At 34.3% G+C, this 23,649-nt stretch overlaps 1 protein-coding gene across 1 annotated transcript in view; it reads right to left on the minus strand.

The window, feature by feature from the left end:
* LOC134791722 (ETS-related transcription factor Elf-3-like) overlaps positions 1–23,649 on the minus strand; it is a 36,943-nt gene that overhangs the window by 11,377 nt on the left and 1,917 nt on the right. The window lies entirely within an intron of this gene.

Genomic DNA, 23,649 nt, shown 5'->3' on the forward strand with positions numbered 1-23,649 from the left:
AGAGGTTATGAATTTGATCTGAATTTATTATGGATATGGATATGATTTCTGGTTGCAGAAACGTCACTATTGCCACTAGATCTTTATAATAAATCCAGATCAAATAAAAAAAAATCAAAATCAAAAATATACTTTATTCATGTAGGCCTAGCAACAAGCTCTTATGAATCGTAATTAATCTTAATCTAATTATCAGAGCAATTTATTGATGTTAATATTATTCCATAATAAAATTGTATTATTATACATATCAAATTTAACACTAAGAATTTCACAAAAGGATCGTCAAACATTTTTAAAAAGATTGTATAAAAAAATACTAGTCTAGAATTCATAACTTGTTATTATTGTTGGTTGAAACTTAGAGTCCTTTGAGCCCTCTGCATTAAGACTCGACTCAGTTTTGCAGACTCTTTATAATTAAGATGAAACTCGAGGTCTTTTAACTTGTTATAGACCGGAGTCTTTTATAGAGACTTGAGTCCTTTTCAGAGATCTCTCGATTTTTTTACAAACAATTTCGAAATGCATTGACTTTATGTAAATGTATTGTTGTTTTGAATAAATATATGACTGATGACAAATCTTACAATAACGCCTATTTTGTTTTAGGTAAAATAAAATTGTTGACGGAGTTTTTGTTCGAAGGCTCGATTCCTTTTGAGTTGCGTTTAAAAAAGCTCAATAAAGGGCTCGCCTAGCACTTAAAAGACTCGGAAGTTTTTTAAGCGCTGAGTCTCGTAAAAACGAGTCGAATTCTTCAAAAGACTCAAAAGACTCGAGTTCCTACCAACACAACCTGTTATAACAGTCAGAATAACGCCTCCAGTGCTTACCTAAATCAAGATATATTATTGTCATAACAAAAAGCTTCGAAAAAACTTGTTTGCCCGGCTAAGTCACGTTTTGCGACTTGAAAGGGATGTGGGGGGTACGTGGGGGGAGCGAACTTGCAACAGGTTTCATGTTTACATATTGTTGTAATGTTAAATGTATATGTTATCACACTGGTGTTATGCGCCATCAGATTTTGAATTTGTTTTTTTAAGGTGTTTATGATTTGATCGAATAATACAGGGTGGTCCAAACGAAAACGTTGACAAAACTCTTTGTCTGCGGCATGTTGTTGATAATTTTAACAAACGTTTGCGTTTGTGTGCCATCAAAGCTAAAAAAGTAAGTATATTTTAGACTTAATACATTCTGTTTAAATTAATAGATCGCAGTTTTATTTTTTAATGACACTTTATAAAAGATATGTAGGTAAGTAAAAAAATATTCCTAAACATTTTGTATGAACGTCTTTTTGGGCGACCCTGTATGTACCCATACACTTTTATGTTAAATGTATGTTTATCACATTTATCAGAGATCAGATGTTATTGTAATGCGTCATCCGATTTTGAATTTGTTTTTTTCCGACTTATAAGAGACACACGATTTGAAGTTACGTTCTCATTTTGAAATAACGTGAAGATATATATATATATATATATATATCTATGTTTGATACTAGTTTTCATTGCTAGTAATACATAGGTACAAAAAATTCGCGAGCAGAAGTTTTACATGTAAGGTAAACGTACCTTATACTAGTGCTCGACATGCTAATGCCCAATAGATGACACCTTGCTGTCACCTCTATTGACAATGACTTAAGTTTCAAGATGATATGACTGGGATCGCGTCGAGCACCCGTACGTTTACCTTACAAAACTTCTCGCTTTGTAATTTAATCATGTCGTTTTAAAATGAGAGTGTAGCTTCTATTGTATGGGAGCGGTTTTTTAACAGCGGGATTGTCTTTACGAGTTCTACGTAAACGAAATCGCGTGTAGAGGCTAGTGTTTTATAAAACGTAGTCTGTGTCGTACTATACTCTGTATCTTTAGGTATTTAAATAAAAGTAAACAAAATCTACCCTCAAACGGCTCCTTAAATCAGTTGAGGGTAGATGAAAACATTACATGATCAAATAATGTAAGTTAAAGTCAGTACGGTTACCATCAGTTTGTCACTGACATAAACGCCGTCGAGAACGTAATTTACTTTCTATACATCTCGCTCGCACTCGCATATTAGTGCAAACGGGACGTATAGAAAGTAAATTACGTTCTCGACGGCGTTAATGTCAGTGACAAACTGATGGTAACCATACTGTACGGCTACCACCAGTTTTGACATTGACATAACGCTCACGTTTAAGTAACTTACTTTCTATGCATCTCGCTCGTACTCGCATATGCGAGCAATAGTGGAAGCGAGATGTACAGAAAGTAAATTACGTAGACGTGAGCGTTATGTCAATGTTAAAACTGATGGTAGAGGCTCAGGTCGTTCAGTGACAGATTGAGGCGGTTTTGTATTTGGTTGGTTAACCAATGTTATAACTACCCGAAAATGTACAAATTGTTTGTTTACTTTTATTTAAATACCTGAAGATTACAGACTATAATCACGGTTTGTTTAATGTGTTCGGTAATGCCCCTGGCCAAGCCATTGGCGGTTGATAATGTTATCAGTGCTTGCCCTCTACTTAACTTGCCCTCAACTTACTTAACTAGCGCAAAGGCCGATCTTCAGACAAGAACCAAATGACCAAGTGTTTTAACCTGTGGCCAGTGTGGCCCTAGTATCTCACGTGTGATACTAACTCAATTTGGGTCGTAGCGACTCAGTATCAGACGTCTGTTACTACAGATCAAAATGGGTCAAATTGCTTTGCATCAATTTGTTGCATGATGGGCGTTCGACGGTTTAATATGCGAGGCCGAAGGCCGAATTTTACGAAGTGCCGAAGACCGGGAGCTTCAGAGTGGGGTGGCACTAAATGTAGCGACAAATCAGTTTAGGTACGAAGGCTATATCAAATCTGTCATAATTATATTATAATCTAAGTACCGTAGGTACCTAAACAAACGGATAAAGGGGGGCGATTTTAGAATTTCGATCGCTCGATTTCGTCACTCGAAAATCGGTGGAAAACGGCGAAATGCTATTTTGTGAAATATAAGCGATAGAAACTGTGGAGATATTATTGAACGAAATACACGAAATCGAGCGGTCGAAATTCAAAAATCAGCCCCCAGGAGGGATATTTTTTTATCTGTGTGTGACATGCATTGATGACGAAGTAAGATTTAAAAACATAAATAAACATGGAAAGCCAATTATTTACATAACTGTTGATACGTTATCAATACCATGGTATAATAATATACTCCGCCTGGTACTCCATTCCCGTCTTTTCTAGGTCACCTAACTGACACGGGCCTACGTCATCATGCGACAGCGCTATATGATAATATGCGATAGCGCTATATATAGCGGCCATGTTGTTGTGACGTAGGCCCGTGTCACTCTGGGAATGGAAGACCATGTTTTATTAGACTATGATCAATACTCACTAGAATTGCATTCTATTTACGCAATTCATCCATAATGTATGTACAGTCAGCAACAATAGGTGTGCAAACTCTGCGTAGGGGGCGCTACTAGCACACATAGTAAACAAACCTCTGTGATTCATCAATGTCATATTTATTCGTAACAAATTATCTTTGAAAACTTGCTAAAAAAACTGTTTACGGCGTAGTATATTCATACCTATAAGCAACTATAAGTTACCTATGGGTCACAGTTTGTGCTGGTGCTGCACTCTAGCGGCAGAACATTGCAGTAATATTCCCTATAGTAGTGGATGTAAAACGCGCCAAAAGTTTCTGCACTCTGGAATATTTTTAACCCCCAGCGCAAAGAGGGGTGTTATATGTTTGACGCTAACGTCTGTCTGTCTGTGGCATAGTAGCTTTAAAAAAGATGAACCGATTTCAATACGGTTTTTACGTGAAAGCGAGTTTTATTGCAGTGGTTCTTAGCTATGTTTGATAAAAATCGATCCAGCAGATTGAAGAATATCAGCTCTTTTACAAAATAATGTAAGGCACTTTTGGCAAAAAACATACACCTACATACGCAAAATGCATAAACATAGCTATTACGAAAAGTATACCTGAGTAAAAAAGAGATGACTATATAGTGCTTGTCACTTGCGCGTCATAATTAAGGGGCCCACTGATTACCAGTTCGCCGGACGATATCGGCCTGTCAGTTAAACATGGTTAAACGCAAAATGTGGCTCCGAAGAACTAACAGGCTTATATCGTCCGGCGAACTGGTAATCTGTGGACCCTTTAAAGTCTTTAAACTGACTTGTTAAGGCCAGGCGCGTCAAGAGCAAACTGTACAATCGTCACAAGTTAAATGCTTCAACTTGTATCTATCTATAGTTATAATATCATTGAGTCGGAGCCGACCTGCAGTACCTACGCATTCAGTGTATTTCGGCCTTAATATATACAGTTAAAGTCTCGAAGGACAGTTAAAATATTTCTGTGTCTTCAATTGGCACAGAATCGCCAATGTCTACATATATAATCCACACCTATCAATCAAAAAGAAGCTCTTTGTCTTACAGATTAGAGTTATAAATCGAGTGATGGTATATTTTTAAAATTCACGGCGCGTGCGAGTTCGGAGAATCGGGAGAAAATATACGACAAACAAACATACGAAACTTGTTTGTGTGAATGATTGCGTTAGATAGTTCATTCTGAAGATTTCATAATAGGTGTTTTGTTATATTAAAATTTTATAGCAGTGGCGAAAGTTGTTTTACGAAAATAAACGGTAAAAGAAATCTAGTCCCACATATATAAATAAAACCGTTACACCAGAAACATAATCCTAAAACCAGGAACAAATATATGTAATAAATGTTTACAAAAATATTTTACATTATGAAAACATTTTGTTAGTTTTAAGAGCTATTTTTTGTATTCAAGGGAGGGTGGGGTAAGAAGAACACCAGGGCAAGGAGGACTTGTATGAAATCATCATACTTTCTATTGACACATCTGATCTTTACTTGCATGCCTGATAATGGTAACCTTTCATATTATTATACATATGTGGTGGCCTAAAGTCCTGAGTTCAAAACAGAAAAAATCTTTCCCGCAAAAAAAAAATACTAAAAATTTGGTCAGAAACCTTATCATACACAGACAAGAGGTTAAACTTAGCATACAACCATACATCATACATTGTATGAATACGATTCGGCCTTGCATCGGCTATAAAAGTCCCTATAACCAGTTCTTGTCTTCTCAGAACCAGGTATCAACACAACATAGTGAATTGATCATTCATATATCTTATTGCAAGGTACTAAGGTATATTATTTGTCAGTTATTGCTTTAATAATTATTATCTACACTATTATATATAATATATATTATCTGTTAAGTCAAAAGTCATGACAAATAAAATAAATGTTTACTCACACAAACACACTATGTTTATAAATAAACATGTTATATCTTTTATCACTATTATTACAAAATTTACTAAGAAAAGTTTCTTCAAGTCAGTCAATATTGATTATATCGATTAATAATATCAAATGATTGATAAGGTTGCACTGATAACGCCGATCATCTGTCATACAATTATTTTCACGTTTTCCTCATGCCATCCCGCTCACTCGTTATGTATGTGTACGTGCCGTCCCGCTCTCTTGTTATATATGTGTGCGTGCTATGACGTTTTTGGTCATAGTAAGGTAGGCGTGGCTAAGGGCGAGACATACTGGTGATATATTGTTTTTCTAGTCATACATATGTATATGTGAATGTTAGCGACCCTTTTTCTGATTTTCTGTTAGCAAAATAAGGCAAAATCATGTGTTTTTTCCGTAATGTTGTAAAAACGCTACGTTTATTTTGTTGTCGTATTTTACTTTTCGGCTTTAGTCGTAATTTTGTACTTACGTAATAAATTGTAAGTACTAAAATCTATAATAAAACGAGGAAACAAAAATACCTCTTATATAAATTACCTAATAGTATATATTTTTAAACATATAAGCCTATTCATAATACATATATTCGGAAAAGATTTGCCACGTGATTGAATTAATTATTTTCAATAACACTATTATTTTATTTATTAACAAATATACTTACAAACAAATAATATGTTTGTCTTCAAATAACTTCAAACAACAATCATATAATTATTCATTTTTTTATCACCATCATCATAATTTAAGAGCATGCTCTTGTCGGTAGTGTCATTTTTTATGGTCAAATATATTTATTACATATGCCAAATTACAATAAATATATATTACAATATGCTTACACTACAAACTACAACTTAAATAAAACTTTAAATAAAAACATAATCCAAATTAACTAATAAAATTATTTTAGTACTTAAAGCATATAAATCGAAATTATTATTATTGAATCACCAATGTGATACAGAAACTTAATTTTCATTTTAACAACGTGGAAGTACTTATATAATTAGCATTTAAACGAAAACCGTGAGAAAATGTACACAATAACAAATTATTCATCAATGACCTACTAAAATATGCAAAAGGCAGACTAAACATACTAATATCAAAATATATACGTAAAAACAGATTAAGACGTACAAATATATCAGTGTGCTCGTCACCTTGTAATCTGTCTCGTGTTAAAAAGGTAGTAAGCGCCTATGAACGGCATAGACGGTTATAACGTTTGGATAAGACGGTAGATTGGCCCGCAGACGGCGCCCGCGCCGATGACGTCATTTATGTTGCAGACACTTATCTGATATAGACAAATCGGTTTAACAATATTATTTGGAGACGTTGGTCACGAGAAATGTAAATAGTTATATCATTTGAATATTAATGTGTAGTTAATATTTAAAATTTTGGTTATCATAGTTTTAGCTCAAGTGATTTATACATATGTATTTTGTTTTATTTCATTTATTTAGTAAGTTATTTAAACATTAAGCACATTGTAATGAAATTAATAAAACTGCCCTAAAAACTATATATTTTTAATGTAACACTTGAAAAGACATACACAATGAAATAAAAAAAAATGTTAACTTTTGTGATATATTTGTAGTATATACTTAAATCACTAAATTACCTATCATCAAATCGATATTAGATCAAAACAACATAAAGTGCCCTTTCCATATAATATCTAATATCTGTCTTATGCAATGTAAAATGGAATTAATATTCCATAAAAATTTTTTTTTGATCGATCGCGTTATCTAGTGCTAGTTTTTGCAATTAATCCGATTTCAAGTTTTGCCAGTAGCACGCGTTGATTGCGACACCTGCGTGTGTGGGTGTGTCTGTGTGTGAGTCTTCCATCGGGGATTCCCGCCGTGCAAATCATTCGAGTCATTGATGCCTTTTGATAACTAGATTGTTGCTATTTGTAGTCCAATTTGATTCCAACTGGACACGTAGTGGTATTTAAAAATACGATACAGTACGGTTACCATCAGTTTGTCACTGACGTAAACGCCGTCGAGAACGTAATTTACTTTCTATACATCTCGCTCGCACTCGCATATTAGTGCAAACGGGATGTATAGAAAGTAAATTACGTTCTCGACGGCGTTTACGTCAGTGACAAACTGATGGTAACCGTACTGATGTAGATAATCGTATTGCGAGTGCTACTGAGAGCTGGCACGGTGAAGTCTATACACACATAGTCACTTGATAGGATATTGCTGGACCTTAGCTAGTTTCTGTTTGGCCCAGTGGTTGACTGGTAGAGAATGCCTCAAGGCATTAAGTCCGCCTTTTGTACTTTTTACTTGTTCTTGTGCAATAAAGTTTTAAATAAATAAATAAATATTGCAAACAGTTTTTTTACATGTAGGTAAGGTATATTCGGCTTCAATCACTTCCAAATGTCGGCTTTTTCCGAAAATAGACTCTCATAAATATGATGATTGAATTTACCTGAAAAAAACTTGAGTTTCAAAACGTCATACATACAGTATCGCAGGCATTGGATTTAAAATCTGAATACCTATTTTTATGCCCCATTGTAGTCTATTAGACGCTACACTAAGATATAAAAAAATAGAGATGTAGTGCATAATAGTTTTCCATCGTATTTTCTCGGAAACATTCGTGTTTGTCATGCTACTTCAGTCAACCTCAGTACTTTTGTACCGAGACTGGCTGAAATAGCAAGAGACGTTCGCACGTTTCCGTGAAAATACGATGGAAAATAATTATGTGGTGCATAATACGTACATATAACTGATATAACGTGATTCGTTTAATACTAAAAATAAAAGATTCAGACGAGATGAGAACCTCCTCCTTTTTTTTAAAGACGATTAAAAAACAGTAATTCCTGCGATCAATATAAAAGTTAACGATTTGGGTACTTACATTGAAAAAAATTTTTTTCATGACTTATACAATTTTTGAGAAGTCGACTGCAAGAAATGATTTCGACAGGAAAGATGCAAAAAACCGGACAAGTGCGAGTCAGACTCGCCCACCGAGGGTTCCGTACTTTTTAGTATTTGTTGTTATAGCGGCAACAGAAATACATCATGTGTGAAAATTTCAACTGCCTAGCTATCACGGTTCATGAGATACAGCCTGGTGACAGACGGACGGACGGACGGACGGACGGACAGCGGAGTCTTAGTAATAGGGTCCCGTTTTTACCCTTTGGGTACGGAACCCTAAAAACGAACTCATACCAAAATAAGTTTTTGACCCAAATACTTGATGATTTGTTGGCTTTGCATTAGGAATCCATATTTTATGTAGGCCCAAAAAACATGGAGTTATTGATATAAATACATGAGGGTGAGGGGTCTGAGATTAGTGTTGCCGTAAGAATGTAAGTGGTTAGTCTTTAAAGCATGAAAACATTGAAACATGGGTATAGTAACTATATTATTGTATGCATGCGTATTAAGAACAGATCAAGAACGAATAAACTTGATAAAAAAACATTATTATAAAGTTCATAGTTCATTTATACAAAATTCATATGTACTTAGTCGATTTTGCATTAAACGTACTTACTATTTATACTTAGATTATTCGTCATCTAGTTCGAAATCCCATACACGTGTAAATATAGATAAAAGTACGAAAACCAAACAAATAGGAAATAATATATATAATAGAATAAGAGGAACATATACTATAGAAATGTCTACAAAATGTTTATTGATTTTGAGTGTACTTTATTAAATATGGAATATGTACACCAGTGTCCGTCTTGCCCCCGTGATCCTCTTACCCACCTGACCTAACTTAATACCCACCTAAGCTCAGCATAGGACTCTGCTATGTTGCCGTTCATTCACATCCAAGCACGAGAAAAACAAAGGAAAGCCGAGAAAAATGGCACAAAAGACACTTCCCCCGGAAGGGGGCTTACTAATCAATATAATAGAGCCACTATGGGAAAAAATGTATAAGTATCTACGCAGTTCTTCATTCCAAGAGAATTTGAACCGTATTTTGTAGGGGGGAAGGTGGGAATTTGGCTGAGTAACCTTAAGCACGAGCTGCCCTAGTTATAAATAGATTTTCACGAAAAAGAAATGTTACAGGGACTCTGGTGCACGCGGCATAGAGTTAGCGAGAATCAGAGATGTTTTGTTTTTGTTTTAAATGTAGGTATGTTGACTTTGTTGCCGTTTTTTGTGTAATAGATATAAAGATAGAGAGATGTAGAATGTTTGAGAATTTATGTTTTGCCCTATGGTTGACTGGCAGAGAATGCCTTAAGGCATTAAGTCCGCCATTTGTGCTTATTTTTTTTATTGTTAAAAAAACTGTAAATAAATAAATGTGACTAGAATTGACTAGATAATAAGTACACTTTGTAGGAATATAATTTTAGGTAGGTAGTTAGGTACATTTTTATTTATAAATAAATATTATAGGACATTTTTACACAAATTGACTAAGCCCCACGGTAAGCTCAAGAGAGCTTGTGTTATGGGTACTCAGACAACGATAGATATAATATATAAATACTTAAATACATAGAAAACAACCATGACTCAGGAACAAATATCTGTATCATCATACAAATAAATGCCCTTACCAGGATTTGAACCCGGGACCATCGGCTTCATAGGCAGGGTCACTACCCACTAGGCCAGATCGGTCAAACCATTACCGTAACGTTGACTTTTTTCATCATTAAATAAATCAAAGAATGAAACATGTCGAGCAGTCTGACTTAAAAAAAACCTTAGCATACAAACTTTTAATAAATGTAGAAGAAGTGTACTAGAGTTAGACCAAGAAAAGTCTGCAGAGATTTTGATAGCCCACGCAGTGCAAGTGTTATTTTAAACATCAAACGTCTGTGAAATTATAACGTATAAATATTACTTGCACTGCGTGGGCTATCAAAATCACTGAAGAGTTTTCTTGTTCTAACACTATAGTTCGTTTTTTTTAGCATTAGAAATAAGGTAAACAATCTTGATGTGTCTTTTAATTGAAAAACACATTTTAAAAATAAGTTACGGCATATATGTAAGAATTATGAATCTAATACGATAATTTATATTCTTCTGCTTTCATAAGTAATAAGTACTGATTTTTAAAAAGCGTTTTTCAATTAAAAGACATGTCAAGATCGCTTACCTTCTTTCAAGTTCTTTCTAATGCTAAAAAAACGAACTATAGGACCAAGACAAATACGATTGCAAAGAAATAGAAATACTGGGACCGATAAAGCTATATGCTACAACAAATGTCATACCTAATTAAACATTGTTCGTTTGTTATTTAAGTTATTTTGTCTTGTTAGTTTCGGGTTTGTACTTAACAACCGCCAGATCCAAACGTAACAAATAAGCTGAATAGACGGAATTCAATTAAATTAGTTCAACCGCTAATTGGCAACCTGAAGTAAACAATATGTAATTTACAAGTACGAGTATATGAGCTTATCTAAGCGTAATTAGCTGGCTTATGTACTTGTTGTACAATTATATGACCTTTGTACGTACTTGACACATTTAATTGTTTTTCAGGCACTATATTTATAACAAATTGAAGTGTTGAGTGGTTATTGTTTTGTTTTATTGTACTGACAACAATTAACTATTACAGTATGTAATAAATTTCACCTAACCTGCCTAATTTATTCTGCAAAGTTAATTAGCATTAATTTATCAATATTGCTTTTTTATTGTAAAAAATATGGTTGTCTGTAAAGTCGGTTTACGGACGATAATTTTGCGTGATAACGTCATAAGAAAGTATTGATGAAAAATTGGCCGTTACCATGGAGATAATTCATAATTCATAATATTTTTATTCAAAATAGATTCTTACAGAACACTTTTTGAAAGTCAAAAATTGTTGAGAATAAATAAAATTATTTACATATAATAAACAAGCCTATTAAAATTAAACTTATATGCCACTCTTGACTGTAGATAAGGTATCCAACCATACGTGTTTATCAGTTAAATAATCGTCTACTCTATAATAGCCTTTCTTTATTAACCTTTCTTTTATTACAGCTTTGAACTTGTTTTCTGACATATTCACAATATGGTCGGGTATCTTATTGTAGCAACGTGTACAGAGCCCCAAAAATGATTTTCGTACTTTGCTAAGCCTAGTTCTTATATCTAATAAATTATTCCTATTCCTAGTATTAAAATTGTGAACATCACTTTTTTTTTATACTGTGTAAGATTTTTTCTCACATACATTATATTATCATATATAAATTGACTAGGTAATGTCATAATCTGTCCACAACGTTACCATAGAGATCTGTCCACAACGTGACACTTTTTCGTGCATGCTACCGGTGGTGTTTATCGATTTATAAGACGTTATCGCGTCAAAAGGTTTGTTTTAAATAAGAATGTAAGCGTCACTTATGTCTAGATAGCATGCAGATGTAAAATTAAAGTAACCATCCATATTTTGGCCATTCGAGGGTTTTTTTTTACATTTGATAACATACCTTGTTGTTATAATGTACCAACAAAGGCCTCAAGCCTAGTCGGCAGTGACCCTGCAATATATATGAAGCAGGTCCCGGGTTCGAATCCCGGTAAGGGCATTTATTTGTGTGTTGTTTATGTATGTAAACACTTTTTTGTACATAAGACAGGGTAAATTAGAATGAAATAAAGTATATATAATGTACAAAGGCGAACTTATCACAAATATATTATATAAAATTTATTAAATATTATTTTAAACATTATTAAAACAGTGAACTTTTTTCACTCACGTTTACTATACAGTCTACAATGTAGAATTTACATATAAATTATTTAATTTGTATAAGTACAGTATTAATAAATTAATTCATTGTTTTATTACAATTATACAGCGTAGGTACAACAATAACATGACATATTACAGGAGTCAGGAATTGAACCCAGGACTTCGCATGCACATTTCCAACCGCCGCCTCTATCCCTTCACTACCCCCGCTCTAATTTCTCCGGACCACACTCACAGACGCAATTAAGTCGCGTACACGAGCCTCCCCCCCTCCCTCCCCACCCTCCTCCGCCCGGGGGGAAAAAACGCGAGAAAAAGAGCGGAAATGCCCGTGACACGTGACTGAGGCTTCCCGGGGTTGCCATGGTTACGGGGCGGAGGCGTACTACGTATTTTTCTTTTCTTGCTGCAATGTTTCGGATGTTACGCTGTGCTTGTACAATTTTGAGAAGGGTTTTATAGTTTTACAATATATTATTAAACGTAATGTCCTATGTGGTTTACATAATACGTAGATACCATAATAAATAAATGTTATAATTTTAAAATCATTAATAAACAATTAAAACCCACTGTACATCACTGCCAAATTAAATAAAACTAAACCTAATTGTATTTTCTTTATTTCTAAAGATTTATTATCTACAATTCTACATATCTATTGCCTAATATATCTTTACTCTTTAAAAATAAACAAATGTCATATTCTCGGGGTTCCTAAGATATAATGTATATCTATATATTTCTCTATTTAAGTGTGTCGTCGTATATCTTTTAAGTACAATTAGCAATATTTGTTTTAGAATTAAGTTGGTTGGTTGTATAAGATTATCTCCAAATTTTTATATTTGTTATTTTGAGGGTAGTTTCATATTTTTAAAGGGCAAGAGCTAAAGTGTCCTTAAAACAGTAAATTCGCTTCGTTTTGGAAGCCGTTTAATACAAACTCGTTGGCAATGTTACACAAACATTGAACCAACGCAGGTAAATACGTCGAATCTCTGTACGAAAAGCTACATGTATTGTATTTGTTGAAATAATAGACCGCGACGCACAGACTCCGTAAGCGTTTTCGAAAAGGCAAGGTAACAAAGAGCCGATAGGTATATTATTTAATTTGCCTTGTAAAATCTTGTTACTGAATCCTACATAACCGGTTAAAATGAATGTTTTAATGAATTGTTTAAAAAATCCGTTTAATATAAGGATATTTGCAGCAAATTAAATGTTATTATTACATTTTACGAAAGCATTAAAAACCCACCCTCAAATGCGGTAGAACTATTTAATCTAGTTTAGTTATATTTTATGTACATACTTATTTACAAAATAAAGGTTAAACTTATCTAAGTTAACACCAAGCGTGTGCATTGAATGATAACATTTAATTACGGTTAAAATAAGAGGGAAGTTTAAAGACTCGCACCCATAGTGGACATAAAATGACCCTTCGGGCCATATTATTAAGCACTGTTCTTTGCTTTTTAGACATTTAACAGATAAATGATGAAATTAGGTTAAAGTTCAGGTAAATTCATAAATAGTGAACGTGAACCGGGAATTTAACAATGTTACATCGGAACGGGTTCATCAGAAGAGATAGGTACGACGTTAAATATAAAGTGTCATTCTATGGAACTTGCTAACTATGTAAACAAAAGTCACTAGTAAATTCATCATTCAGAGACAATTTCAATATGGCGGTTTGTTTACATAGTTAGCAAGTTCCATAGAATGACACTTTAGCTACCCGTGATTGTCAAGGTCGTATCAAAAACACTTCAAAATCATAATTGTTGAATTAGAATCTACCTAAAGTGACGAACTCCGAATGTGACGTCCTCCTAACGTGACCTAACTCGAAAGTGACCTCCTAAGAAAGTGACATACTCCGCCTAAACCGTAAAATAGCTAGTCTTGTTACGTATGTACATAAGTTTTGGATAACTACTTACGTTTTAAGTAGATAAATTGCCTAACGATTGAATAGCTTTTATCACAAAATAAAGCATCCGGCAACATCTTTTAAAAAAGACTCGAAAAATCGTGAAATTGAAAAAAGCGTTATCCGCCCGGGCTGAACGAATTACGTTTCATTTAAGGGCCCTTAATTAAGATCCAAATTAATTAATGTCACTTTTTTCTGCGTTTTCGTGGAATCTCGAAAACAGGGTGGCCCCACTGGCCCCGGAAGTCCTTGGGTGCGTAGCAACGGGCGGAAGAAAAAAGAAAATCTATACGGTGCCACTGCACCCCGCGCGCCTCGCCCTAATTGACTCATTAAAAATAATAGTTTTTGATTGAGCGCGGGTAAAGTGAGTGTAGTTTTCTTCGAAATTGTCTATTAAGCAGATTGATTTTATGACATGAATATTGATTGTTTTTTTTTGTAGGTCAATGAAAACAAATGCGCCAAAGATACCCAAGTGACAAAGAATGCGTGGTATGAGGAAATCAAAAAACTGGCCCTTGAAAGAAAGGATTGGCGGTTACTCCACCGACAAGAACAGCTTAAATTATGAAGATAAAGATAGTTGGCTGGTTATTTTTGGGAGTCTTGGGGTAAAAGTAACCTTTTTTTAACCAGTGCATGTTTTTTCTGCGCAGTTAGGTACTTAATTTTATTTATTATATACTAATCTCCGATATAGTTAGGTTACTACTTGTTGATCTAGTTACTAGTACGTGGTTACGCGTGGTATTTGTGACTTTATGACCGTTACGAATAAGTTACTAATGTCTATTTTTAGGGTTCCGTACCCAAAGGGTAAAACGGGACCCTATTACTAATACTCCACTGTCCGTCCGTCCGTCTGTCACCAGGCTGTATCTCACGAACCGTGATAGCTAGACAGTTGAAATTTTCACAGATGATGTATTTCTGTTGCCGCTATAACAACAAATACTATAAAGTACGGAACCCTCGGTGGGCGAGTCCGACTCGCACTTGTCCGATTTTTTTTATATAGTCGTGTATTGTTATTTATCGCCTATATTGCCATAATTATTTTTCGGAGTGAATATAGACTTGTAGAAAGTCTACAGTGACTTACTAATTTCTATAACAGTAGGCTGTTACTTTGAGTACCTAAGCAGTCTACTTGTTAGTATTTATATTAGTCTAAGTACAGTACTAGAGTCAGACCAAGAAAAGTCTGCAGCCCACGCAGTGCACGTGTCATTTTAAATGTCAAACTTCTATGAAATTATGACATATAAATAACACTTACACTGCGTGGGCTATCAAATCCGCTGCAGACTTTTCTTGGTCCGACTCTATACTACAGTTTAATAATCGCTCAAGGCTACCCTATACTGTAAATAATTGCTATATCCAAAGTGTTGTTGCATTTTAAGCCCTATTGCGTTGTAATAAAGTCTATACATGGACATATAGCAAATTTTTGTGTTTTCAATGGACTGTCAGTGATTAAAACACGACAGAGACGGGACGCAAAAACAAAACAATGTCAAAAAAAACTGTACAAAAACGGTCGGGAAATCGTCAATGACTATGATTGACTACTATGTACCTATACGTAGAGAATCTTTATAAAATGAATGGTAGGTTGAAGTCAGTTCTGCGAGGAGACTTGAAAAAAAAAAGCTGTTACCTACAATGAAATAAAGTATTAATATATTGAGCCAATTTAAGTTCACACGATTTCAACATCAATAAAACTATGATATTAATATGTAATTATGCAAAAAAATAAACATTCGACAAGAATGAATTAACTCGTAAATTCAAACTAAATAGTCATAACTTATTATACACTGAAAACCTAGAACAATGCTTTTTAATGAATTTAACAAGCTACAAATAGCGACGAAATCCCAAAAAGGCTTTTAAGTGATCAAAAGGTTAAGGAATAATTAAGAACATTCCTCACAAAGCCTAAAATATAGACACGGCTATGTTGACGTGTTAACGTATATTTTTTCCCACTCTCTCCCTGAACGAAATAAAACATAATGTCAAAAGTTATCATACAGCCGACAGGTCAATTAAAATTTTTATAAAATGTAATTAAAATGTGTTCAGGGTTCATTATTCATTGATCAGAGATGACTAATGATTGAAATCATTAAATTTAAACCAATTTGCACGTCACTGTGAAAACCAGATTTAAAAGCGTTCAATTTCACATTAATTTCCTGGTTATTACTAAATATACATATATTATTTGGAGATATGCATACATTCCAATTGTTATTAAGATACAAAGTACAGATGGTACATTTAGTTATGGTCATTATGAAGTCCTTAAGTGACTGCCGAAAGCGATTTTTGTACGGTTAAAGCACTAAAATAAATATGTTGACAAAGTTTTTTTTCTTTCTGTGTATATTTTTGATATTTTTTTTGCGTTTGTCAAAGCCAAAGAATAATATGTTTGTACAAAATTATTGTAGTTTTAATTTTTATGACTTTTGGGGTATTTCATATGAAGCGGACAGGAAAAAAAAAGTGAGGTTCCCAAATTTGTTTATATTTGGTTTAGTTCTTCTTCTAGTAGGTATAAAACCGGACGCCAAATATTTTTTATATATGACGTTTATTTTAAAAATTATGAGCTTTACAAAAATTACCGTAATTTAAATTCCGATTTTTTGAAACTCGAATATCGAATAATTAAAATATATAACTTATAATTAAACCAAGCGTTTTGTATAGAATTTTTAATGATCTTTTCAGCGAAGAAATCAATTTTGAAAAAAAAAAAAAAATTATGGTTTAAACCGGAAGTAAACTTTTCGAAACCATTTTTCAAAAACTTTGACCAGTTTTTTTTTATTTTTTTTTATCTCAAAATATAGCCCTAAGTATGTACAAAATACACTAGAAGTTGCAGAATGGGATCTCCATTGGTTAAGACAATAGGTCAATAAATGTACATACATGTCGCCCTGAGTGCGACGTACCGTACTGGTATACATACATATAGCAGCTGTTTAGCTTATAAGAACATGTATTCAGTAAGACTGCTGGTAAATTCTAATCATAACATAATGAAATAAGAAAGTCAACAATTCTAACCAGTTTATTTCATAATTTTTATTATTTTACAATAAGAATCTATGCTAGAGCTCGTTCTTTTTACAAGAAGACCGTCAGTTTTCGGAATAAACGCATGAAACTTTTTTGTTCCTTGCGGAATCAAACCTGGCCTGCAAAAATATCCTCTGACGTTGAATATCGTCTTTAGAGCAATAGTAGATTGCCGTTTGCTTCAAAGATGATTTTGCCCAGTCATACAATCGCATTGGTGAAATTATTGCTCTACTTGGAGGTAACTGCAAACTTGCACGCGTAGCCAAACGTTTCAGGTTCCCTCCGAGACCGTCGCAGGGCCCTTTACCGTGAGATGTTGCGTGAAAATGTGCCTCTGCATTCGTATTAAAATCATCCTTGTAATTAATAAGATTAACAAAGTTAAACCTATTTTTAAAATGTTGTGAGGCACCATCGGTTATGTATATGATTTTAGATGCAACTATTTCTTTTTCTGAAAGGTGCTTGTGCAGTAATATTTGGTAAGCATAATAGGTAGCTGTGTCATGTTTTAAGTCATCGGAAATCATGACAATGCTGCCGTGTTTTATTTCAGTGCCATCTCTATAGTAATAAACCGAAGTTAGGAGTGTAGCTTGGTCGTTATTCCAATGAAACGATTGGGCAGAATCTTGGACTACGAAACTGTAATTTTCTGCAAAATCACACTGTACGATGATTTCCCCTTCATCGATAGTCTCTTTCAGCTCTTTAAAATAAAGTGCTTGTTGGTCTGCAATATACGCATGCGGCTTCAAAGTCTCTAGGGCCTGACACAAGCTATCAACAAAATCATCGGAAGTCAATATTTGTGTCGATATTGTAAAACGATCTGTGCCAAGCCATTTTTCAAACCGTACTTCTGTTACTTGATTGTTGTCGAATACGATGTTTAGATGTTCTCGAAGTGCATTCAAGCCAGGACAAGATTGGCAACATTCATTAGGTGGTGTTTTTGTAGTCATTAAATGACATTTCTGTGTAGGATTAGGACACATCATTTGGCGAAGGCAATCTTTATATGTTGATAGTTCCATGGCAGTTCCCGCTGTGAGATTAGCAATAGCTCCTCCTTCCAACATTAACTTCACATTTTGATGATAAGTACAAACGCACACCATATGTGTTCCAGGGTCGCCAGCGAGGATACATTGTTTCGGTCTTAAGGTAAAAAACTTTGTTAAACCTACTCGAATGTTTGGATACTCTTCTTTGAACTTCTGGTATAGTTCGTTAATATTGCACATCAGAAGTTGTTTCTGCACGTGGGTTCGTTTGCTGTCATCTAATTTAATAGATATAAAATCTTTTTTCCCTGGCATGATCCGACTTATGTCTTCTCGGAGATAAAAACATTTTACCATATTTTCGACCTCAGCTGACAGTTTACGGCTGCTACCACGCGGGTTGGGAGACGAAAATATACCGAACTTGTCTACAAGTAGTTTTGCTTTTCTTGCCTGTCGCCTAGATGTTCCGCTCTCTCTTCCGCTAGTTTATTCTCTGTCCACGATTTTGGTGCTACTGTCAAAATCATAGTTTTCATGGAAATAGACGTCGACGGATCATTAAATTTCTCCTTTAATTGCTGTAAAATTTCTTCACTTTCTATGTTTGTATCAGTTTGAGTGGAATTATGTTTGAATTTGTCTTCAGGAATAAAAGGTTCATCTTGGTTGTTCTGCGAAAATTCACTCGATGTTTGACTGCATTGCACAACGTTTTCATTAGCTACTGGAGGCACTGGAGGTGATTCATTTAAAAGTCGTTTCCTACAAGATGCACACACATACACATTTGGTGGACAGCCCCACTTTTGCACTAAGCACATAGAAACTTTTCTTAAATTTTTAGTCTTTCGATGATTTACTAAACGAAACGGATTATTACATCGATATCCGTACGGAGCCATAATTAAATTGTTAAGTGTCGTAAAATGTGCACAATTCACAGCAAGGTCACAGTAACAACTAAAACAATAACGGAAAATCAAAATGGCGTCGCGTCATACTGCCATCTCTTTCTTGCATACGTAACTAGTTCTTCTCACTGCTAAAAGATGGCAGACATCTTAACTTCATATATCGCCTAACAGCTGCTATATACCAGTACGGTACGTCGCACTCAGGGCGACACGTATGTACATTTATTGACCTATTGTCTTAACCAATGGAGATCCCATTCTACAACTTCTAGTGTATTTTGTACATACTTAGGGCTATATTATGAGATGAAAAAAAATAAAAAAAAACTGGTCAAAGTTTTCGAAAAATGGTTTCGAAAAGTTTACTTCCGGTTTTAACCATTATTTATTTTTTATTTTTCAAAATTGATTTGTTCGCTGAAAAGATCATTAAAAATTCTATACAAAACGCTTGGTTAAATAATAAGTTATATATTTTAATTATTCGATATTCGAGTTTCAAAAAATCGGAATTTCAATTACGGTAATTTTTGAAAACCTCATAATTTTTAAAATAAACGTCATATATAAAAAATATTTGGCGTCCGGTTTTATACCTACTAGAAGAAGAACTAAACCAAATATAAACAAATTCGGGAACCTCACTTTTTTTTTCCTGTCCGCTTCATATGAAATGCCCCTTTTGTAAGATGTGTAAGATAAACATTTCAATTTTTTTTATCAATATATTGTTTGGGGCACCAATGGCCACCATGTATTCACACTTCACAGACCTTGATCCATACCTACCCAATATGACAAAGTCTTTTATCGACTAACCCCAAATCTAAAAGTAAAAAAGTAGTGTAGTTATGTATTCATTGTTTTCATTGCCTTTTTGTATGAACGATAACGAGACGAGGCCTTACGGGGCCCACAGATTACCAGTTTGACAGGCCGATATCGTTCGGCGGACTGGTAATCAGTGGGCCCCTTTACTGACGAAGCGAGAGTCGTGCACAGCTGTTTTTTTTTTTATTAATAAATTATATTGATCAAACGCGCGCGCACTTTAGTTATTCTATGTATAAAATACTTATTGAAGTATGTGGAACTGTATATATTTGTACGAGATATGTACATAATGTTAGTAAACATACAGCTCTCGGAACTTATATGACCACTAACCGGTTTCGCTCGTGCAGTGATCGATGGAGAAAAAATAATGTTAATGATTTAATGATAATAAGTATGATAATAAGATGCCTGTCCGTCATTAGAGAACATGTGTGTTGTCTCGTGTCAAAATATACCCACCAGGGATTTACAGGCTAGTTGGAGTCTTAAAGCCTGTATCTTTAGGTATTTAAATAAAAATAAACAATATCTACCCTCAAGTGGCTCCTTAAGCCAGTTGAAGGACTTGAAGGTAGATGAAAACATTACATGATCAAATAATGTAGGTTAAAGTCTGGTCGTTCATTGACAGATCCAGGCGGTTTTGTATTTGTTTGGTTAACCAATAAATGTTAAAACTACCCGAAAATGTACAAATTGTTTGTTTACATTTATTTAAATACCTAAATTCATGATTGGCGTTTTTTATTACGTAGATATTTTGTGTGTTATTGCAAAAATCTAATATGACCAGGCATATACATGCATATACTTTAATGCAAGCGAGCCAAATGATCTGATACCACATACCACAATAAGCCAGAAGGTCAGTCATTATGATACACTATAATACATAATAATAATATATAAAACCTCTTGGCAACTAGACGCATATCATTAAATGGCTACTGATCCATGGATAAACGTCATAAGTCCGGGGTTTTACATACAGGGTGATTTGGTGAAGAGAAAAATATTATGAGCTCCAAGAATCAAGTATAACTAACAAAATAACTAACTTATAACGGATATTTGCATTTCATACCTAATTGAAGTTTATGTTTCTTGCATTATTTTTGTCTTGTAGTTAATTTTAAGATGATTATGGTTAAGAAATTTAAGGATAAAACAATTAAATGATGAAATTATCGTTTTCAGACTAGTGCATAATCACGCTAGGCGGGATTTCAGTTCGTAGACGCATTCCTCTACAAAGCGGGAAAACGCTGGGATAGGCTACGAACGTAGCGCTACGGAAACGTTGGCAGTGAATGTGATAACTAAATAATGAAAGTAAACATACTTTTATTTTATTTTATTATATGACTGGCGAATATAATAAATAAACATATTAAAATGGCTACACTGTATAGATACAGCCTTATTAAGTTATTAAAAAATCGACCTCGCCTCTCTGCAGTCAACATCGCACCAAACTTGGCAACATTGCAAACTGAAAAGTAATACGTATGTTCGAAAATATGTACACCTATTTAGCCTTATTCCAACGGACTAAGGTTCTAATTTGCACACATATTTGTGGGCTGTATGATATTGACATAACCCTTTTTGGTTTTAAAGGCGAAATGGGTAAAATACCTTTTTATACCGGCAGAACTGGTTCTCAGGTCCACGAGTTTTGTTAAAACATACGTGTGCTGCCAAATGCAATGTGGACAATATGCTGGGCATGGACTCACGCAGATTTTGAAAATGTAGGTACTTGACAGCAGGCGTCATATAAAGGCCTTAAATTCCCTTTATATATCTATACTTCTTTCGAATGCAGGATATTTTTTTCAGCACTTAACTGGGTCATATACATTTGATTATTATAACATTGTCTTTTCTGTAGACATCGCAAAGTTAAGCTAATCTGAAGCTAATTTTTACGCTGCTCCCTTACAGGCGGGATACATGTTTTAGTACTTTAAAATCGAATAAGACAAAAGGTATAATATAGCGTCAGGTGACAAGCAAAACTCACTAATTACTAAAAAAATACTTAACAAAAATTAACCTTATTTATGGTATTAATACGGTTCACTATGGCTATGAACTTGTGATGGTAATTAGTGAGTTTTGCTTGTCACCTGACGATAGGTACCAGAGTCGTTAACTTTTATGGTATTGTCCACAGAACGAGCCTTTTCTAAAATGCGTTTGACCCAACTGTACTCTGCGACTGACTATCTGATTATGTAAGTAATATGGAACAACTTTTACTCAAAGACGAACCCAGAAACAGCGAAAAAATTGACGGGAGGCTAAAGAAACCAAGATCGTAAACGCGTCATGTTGAATCGTGATAACTATCAAAAATACTTTAAGATAATCATGTTTACTTCATAAAAACAGTAACTAGTTTCCGAGCAAAAACGGAACCTTCAACTTCAGCCCAAGTAGCAACGCGTAAAGAAGACCCCAGTTACAATTATTGCAATTGTTCGTGGAGTTACGTCAACCTTACAAACTTACACACCACCCATCACAATGCAAAGCCATCTTTATCACAACGCGTTAAAATTCAAGACGACTGCAGCCGCTATCATTGCAATGTCAACATGCAAACTTAAGCAGGTATTAAGACAATGCAAAATCAGCCTTATTAAGACAGAACAGGTGTCATGGTAGACGAAGGAGTTGAGTGGCAATGTCAACATGCGAACAGCGGACGAGGCCGCTGGGCAAGGTTAAGGCGATGAACATTGAGTAATAGACAAACTAAATCATTAGGATTTACTTCATTGCTTTGAGACAATGGTGGAAATAATCGATTCCTAATACTTCTTTAAAGATTTTGACTTTAAGGATTGTGGGTACTCTTATACGATGTTAAATAAAACTTCAGATGATTACCTAAGGGACAATTTGAGATGAGTCCTGATATTACTCCCCGACGTAACTACGTGAACATAGATCTTGCAATATTTCTACAAAATCTATACAAAATCTTGTAGTTTTGATGTATCTCTTGTTGTCATTTTATCCATGTCGCTTTATCGCGTTTGTAAAGAATGTTCAAAGTAATTTTTAACCAGGATTTATTTGGATTGAACCTGAACCTGAACCACTCGCTGCTTAATGTATCGTAAAACTAGACCTCCATCATTTAGGTGTTATCGAAAATCTTTATCCGAATGACGCAATTCTAAAGCAAAATATTTTCATCAATGGAAGAAAAAACTAAAAAGAACATTGTTATTGATACTTCATTACGTTTTTAACCTGCGTACCATAGCTTTAGTAGGTATTGGCTCTACCTTTTCGGATCAAGTTCGGTCTTTTACGCAGTTTCTTTCTGAGCTGCATCTATTTTCACATCTTATCTGCCTATTCAACGCCCTACCCTTACCATGTGATCTTGTGTGTAAAATCAACGTACAATTTCAAATTAGCACCAAGTCTCTGAGTGTGATTATAAACAAAAACAATACCCATAAAATCTTCAATGATAAGTTACAAATAGTAAACATGTCGTAATTTAGGGTCGGTATCAAAACTCAATATTGATTTAAGTACACGAAAGTAGACGCTCTTAAAAAGGTTAATTATATGAAGTTGATTTTATGTATGAATTCTTTCTTATACATTATCGATTAAGTTTTTTTTGCAAGCGAAACAAATATCTGCAACCCAAACATTCATATCGTGGGCTGCACAAAAACACGC

This window comes from Cydia splendana, chromosome 6 (assembly GCF_910591565.1).
Source record: "Cydia splendana chromosome 6, ilCydSple1.2, whole genome shotgun sequence".
Lineage (NCBI taxonomy): Eukaryota > Metazoa > Arthropoda > Insecta > Lepidoptera > Tortricidae > Cydia > Cydia splendana.